This window comes from Pinus tabuliformis, chromosome 5_2 (assembly GCF_031772625.1).
Source record: "Pinus tabuliformis cultivar Carrire ecotype Pingquan chromosome 5_2, CPIR1, whole genome shotgun sequence".
NCBI classification, from domain to species: Eukaryota; Viridiplantae; Streptophyta; class Pinopsida; order Pinales; family Pinaceae; genus Pinus; species Pinus tabuliformis.
This window is the reverse complement of record NC_142306.1, coordinates 274415471-274421494: the sequence shown is the minus strand read 5'-3', so window position 1 is coordinate 274421494 and position 6024 is coordinate 274415471. Positions and strand designations below refer to the sequence as shown.

The 6024-nt window shown below is 38.0% G+C and overlaps 1 pseudogene; it reads left to right on the top strand.

The window, feature by feature from the left end:
• Window positions 1–392: 392 nt before the first annotated feature.
• Window positions 393–6024, top strand: part of LOC149158579 (serine/threonine-protein phosphatase BSL3 pseudogene) — a 171343-nt pseudogene continuing 165711 nt past the window's right edge.

Here is a 6024-nt window from a genome sequence, read left to right as displayed (position 1 = left end):
TTAAGCTTCTATTACATTTCTCTAGGAAAATATCTCTAGACCTTCCTTTTTATCTGTTTCATAGGTTAGGCAAGATGTCTGATAAGATTCAATTAAAGAAAGAAGCTTGTGAAACCTCGTTGTTCCATCATTGTTTGATCAAATTAATTGTTTTACATGAGCTTTAGAAGATAGGTAGAGAATGGTCTGCTTTCTTGTTTATGATAGGCTTTAGAACTAAAATAGGCCTTAGCCCTAAGGCTAAGGAAATATCTTCACCAGTAGTAAGTCACCAGCAGGAAGCAAGATCACGCAGGTTTGTGAAATTGAAAGCCAGAAAGCAAGTGAAGGAGCCTATGACACCACTAATGGTTCAAGATACCCCTCAACAGTCACAAAAGAAGAAAGTTTAGATGAAGGAAGTGGTACGAGAGTATTCTATTGATAAAACAGTCCAAAGAAGAGTGATCAGAAGTCAATTAGCCAAGGAAAAGGGGAAAACAGTTATTATTGATGAAATCCTAGCTTTAAAGGGAAATTTGAATGATCTCCTCCAGGCTATCGACATAGAAGAGTCCCCTCTGGTCCAAGCAGATTTATTTGAAGCAGGTAAGAACAAAACAAAAACAATTAAATCTTCTAAAAAACTCCAATTTGATGACTAGGTATCAGAGTTTGTTTTCAACCCAAGAAGGCCTGTGACTAGACATTTAAGAAGGTTACAAGAGGCAAAGCCAGAGGTAAGTGAGACGGGGGAGGTAGAAAAGTTCCTTGAAGATCCTGTGGTTCCATTAGTACAATCATCACTAGTGCAAAAAGATGACAGAAACAAGGCAGTTATCACTCATGAAGAAGAATGTAGCTTTGAGGAGGTCAAAAAGAAATTAGTGTTTGCCAATCTTGAGATTGCCCAACTCAAGAAAAGGGTAAGGAAACATGCAGTTGAAAGAGCAAATTTCAAAAGAGTAAAAGCTAGTTGGGAAGATGGAAAAGTTCCAAGATATGAAGTAGTGGGCAGTCATCCTCAATATTTCACTTGGACTGTCCTTGCAATAAAGGAGGCAAGATATATCAGAAGGATCAATGGTAAATTAAGAACTAAAATTTGGATGATGAAAAGACAAATTGAAGAATTAAAGATTCAACTGAGTGAACCTAAAGGATAGCCTCAACATAAATGAACCAGACAGTAAGTGAAGAAGTTTTGTCACAATTTTGATGTGAAACTTACCTTTTTGAAGATTGAAGATTGTTTTTGGATGGACAATGTTAGTTTTGTATGCCTCATTAGCATATGGTGAAACCATTAAAAAATCCTAAGAATGAAAAAAACTGTGTGTTTTTGACTCACATAGCAATTTCATAGCACGCTACAAAACTACTGAAGGTGACATATAATGCACAACAGTTTCATAGCGTGCTACGAAACTATTGTAGCCGTTAGTTTTTTTTTTTTTGTGGATCAATCTTGAAATGAAAGGGGGATTATTTTGAAAGTATGTTGTTGTAGAGACATAAGAAGACCACTTAAGAAGTTTTGAACCTTAAGCAAAGGAAAATTCAAGAGATGAGAGACATATAGAAACCCCAAACCCTGCGCTACGAAAATAACAATCATTTCGTAGCTCAGATAGTTTGTCATGCTTTAGGAAACATTCAAGAGGTTTTTGTCTTGGAAAAAGTATAGGAGCAAGATTTGTAGTTAATTGAATGCATCACATGTGATTAAAGGAGACAATATGGTTAGCAGACTTCGAAGAACCTCCTTGGAGACCAAAGCAAAAATACAGGGGCAGTTTCCTAATATCCAGGAATAGTCAAAGGACAAGCAATCAAAGGCCAACATGGAGTTTAAAGTCATCCCTTAAGCCAAAGTTGAAGAGGGACAACTGTCAAAGAATGAGTTTACTTCATAGTCAAGGTTGATGCCAACATAATAAGGAGTTACACTCCTAGTTGTATTAGGTCTCTAGGACTGTTAGTTAATAGCTAGTTGTAATTAATAGTTTGTTTTAAGTATCAATAGGTGTCAAGTCAAGTAAAATTTGAATTCCCCTCATGTTTGAGGAAGGAATCCATTATTTTAATTGACTCTATATATGATAAGAGGTGTAATGCACCAAAGGTTGGAAAGTTTTGAGAAAAACACTCATATTGTGTCATGGTGGAATACTATGTTTTTATGTAATACAAAATTTGGCTTTACTACTCAAGATTCAGAAGAGAGTTCAATACTTGATTGTCTTATGGTTTTCCTCATTTCCTCATTTAAAGTGGTATGAATGTATGTTACTTAGAACTTATTGGCAATGCTCTAACTTCCTTCATGCATTCGTAGACTATGTTTCCTACATGTTCTTATGTGTTACTGATATATTGAACTCTTGATGCCCTGACTTCCATGTTAAGCTAATATTGTTGTCATACTGAAAAATTTTCAGACTCCATAAGCCTAATGGATGTTTATTGATTGTGTTCAACCATTCATACTTCCTTACTTGTTTCATAGAGTTAGCCATCTAATATTTTACTAAAATCTTTAACCTAGTGAGAGAACCCTCTCAGGTTGGGGAGGCTAAGCCTCAGCCAAAAGTTGGTTTGAAATAGTTACTCAAGGTCTTCTTGGTCAGCAGCCTATCAGGAGAAGGTTTTGTGATAACATTGGTGATGAGAAAGGTATGTTTGATGTGTTTCCGTCGATTCCACTCCTTTAAGGACACCTAGGAGGTTGAATCACATCATAGTAGCCTCTCGTGACATGTTTACCCTGGTTGAATGGTTACTTGGGTAGATATGGGAGGAGGGCATTAAAAAAGTAAGTTGTGACCATTATGTTTGGAATATTATGTGAAGTTGGAAATGATTTCATTACAACATTGTCTGGTATTTCATACCAATTTTTTGGTACCTTTCTTTAGCTAATTAGTACCCAGAATTTTGGTACCAATTTGTTATTTTGCAAGACAAAGCAGGATTCAAGGATATTGTTCATTTGGGATGCTTAAAGACTGGAAGAATATTTTCAAAAGAAGAAAAGACATCTTTGTCAATGGAATGGAACACTTAGGGGAGTATTTGATGACATATTTCCTTTTTCCTTAAGTTGTTAAAAATGATGCATTCATGCTTTATCATTAAGACCACTATTTCACGAAGATGATCAAATAAACATTTTTTCCTATAGAAGTTGAATCAAATGATAATTCAAAACTATTCATAGCTTATATACCTTTTCCTTTTTTGGAATTCCATTTCTCTTATTCATATAGATTTCTAATTATCAATACAAAATAGTTGCTCAAAATATAGTTACCAATGCATACTAAGGGGATTAAAACAAAGTTAAGAGGTCCATATAATGATACCAATGAAAAAAAATAACTTGAATACTATAACCATAACACCAAAGCATGATATATGAGCATCTTTATTAAGACTTGCAAAAGAGTTACTGAAGTCTCTACTCATGGTGGAACACTACTTTAAAAGTGAAAGCATACATGGTGTTAGCTACCTATATCAATAGGTTTCATATTTCATGATTGGCAATGAAAAAGGTCCAAATATGCTCTGCTTTGATGATGCAAAGATCACATATTTCCAAGAGAATACAATCTGTGCTTATAGCTTGATGTGGACTCAATTTTGATGGATGGTCCAACAGCCTAATCTGGATCATGCCATGTTTTAAATTTTTAGTTGTAGAATAGAGAAAGAAGTCTGTCCAAACTGTTTAATCTTGGCAGGCAAGTAGCTTAGGTAGAGAAGTAAGGCTCCCAACTGCTTAATCTGGGACCTTGGAAGCAATAAGGGTAGAATTAGATAGAAAACCAAAAGGAAAAAGCCAAAGAAAAGAAAAGGCAAATAAGGGTCTGCAAGCATAAGTGCACCCTCCAAGAAGAAATAAAAATGCTAGGCAAATAGATGGGTAGGCAGATGAGGTTGCAGAAGTGTCATTCCTTACAATTGAAGGTGTGCTAACCTATTTTCACAAATCAGAATCAATGGATTGAGAAGTCTTTCTTCTCTATCAGGTTGCAGCAAAGCAAAGAAGCATGTCTAACTTCCCACTTATCCCCTTTCCCATTCATTACTAATATCCCCTCATCAGTTGTGGTTCATGGAAGAATATATGGTTTCATAGTGGTTCTTGTTCCTTCAAAAGCCACATTTCTTGTCTAAAATTCTTTTCATTTTGTTCTACTCCCTGAACTAAGTGGTTTTCAAACAAACTTAGTGGTATCTCCCCTCATTCACCCTTTTCATCCATATTAACCCCTAACTTTATTATATAAACCCCCTATGCTACCCTTTCCCTAGTATTATAACACCATGGTGTATAAACCCCAAAACATTGTATAAATATCCCTCCCCTTGGCATTATAGCCATATTTTCTCTATCAGGGATCAAAATGACATCTGGTCACTTTGATAAACCTAAGTCTTACCCCCCTCCCCTCTTCTGAATCCATTTGGCCCATTAAAACCTTCATTTGCTAAGAAAACCTTGAAAAAACCCTTTTTACCTATGACCCGCTTCATTTGCAAATAACACATCAAAACCCTCTTTTTTCCGCTTATCCAAAGTATTCGCCCACATTATTTTTATTCCAAAAATACATTGGAAAACATTGCAAACCACCATATCCCAAAGGTTTTCCGCCGGGCGCAGACCCCAAAAAATATATTATTTTAATCCATTTTCCGCTGTCATATCAACCGCGCAACTCATCAACCCGTCAACCGTCCGATCGAGCGCTTTTGATCGGACGGCCATTATACATATCGGGTTGGGCCCGACGTCCGACAGTTAGCACCCGAGAAACTGTCAGAGGGTGACGTCAGGCCTCTGCCACGCGTCGCCCTCACAATTTCTCGGGTTGACCTCTGACAAAACCATTGCCGTATCGTAGGCGGTCCGAGAAAACCGTTACCACCTTTGTTGCTTACTACCAGTTTTGCCGAGCCTGCGTCATCCCCACATCAGAGCCACGCCACTGCCACACCGCCGCCACATCAGCTCCTTCGTCCACCCCCGCGCTGATATGTCTGCCACTTCGTCATATCCGTGGACCAATCACAGTTTGCCACGTCACCCGGTGACGTCATGCTGACGTCATCCGACCTTGACCCCACCTGATGACGTCATGCTGACGTCATCCAAAAAACGTGCCAATATGCCAAAAATCCATATTTTGGTCGATTTTTCGCGTTTTTTCATACTTTTTGTCAATTCGCTGTTGCTTTCTCTGCATGGTTTTTTCACGTCCAAACTTGCACCACCTTGCTGAAATCGATTTGGAGACCTCCGGCGCGCCATTTCTACATACATTCGTGACCATTGCTTGCTGTTTACCAGGTATTTACCCTTGTAAATCCTTCATATGCCTAATTTGTCTGTGAATTCCCTCAAAAAGCTTAAGAAACACCGAAACTTATAATTCACCGGCGAAATCCTTGTGCCTAGCCCCCTTATACAACTGTGAGGTCGAAAAGCACCAGCTGAGCCTTGTTTGCCCACATTTTCATAAAAAAATTGTGCTCTGTTCGCGCAATCGCGAACCAGTCACTCAAACTGTACATACATGCTAAAAGAGACAGATTGAGACCAGATATTGGTCTTATTTACACTTCAAAACAGTATTTCAATTGCTGCAGCTGTTCATTTGCCCTCTATTTCTTGAAATTCACACTTTCATTGTAAAGAAACTCCTCCGGGTTGCTCTGATCATTCAGAACCAGTTTGCATACAAATCAGAAGCCTTATTAGCTATGGAGACACCAATATCCCTGAATGTTCAGCCTCTGAATGCCCCTCATAGGGAAATAGAATGGAAAGCCCTGGGAGACTTGGATTATCAGATGTTAGACTGGTTCCCAATGGGTTCTAAGTTTAATATTCATATGCTCAATGAACTAAAAGCCCAACACCTGAATGGAGCTGATATTTTAGGGATTTGGGACTCAAATTTGCCCATTTACAACCTCCCTCAAGTCAATCCCCTTCCAGACTTGATCCATAAATGCCAGGAATGCTATGATCCT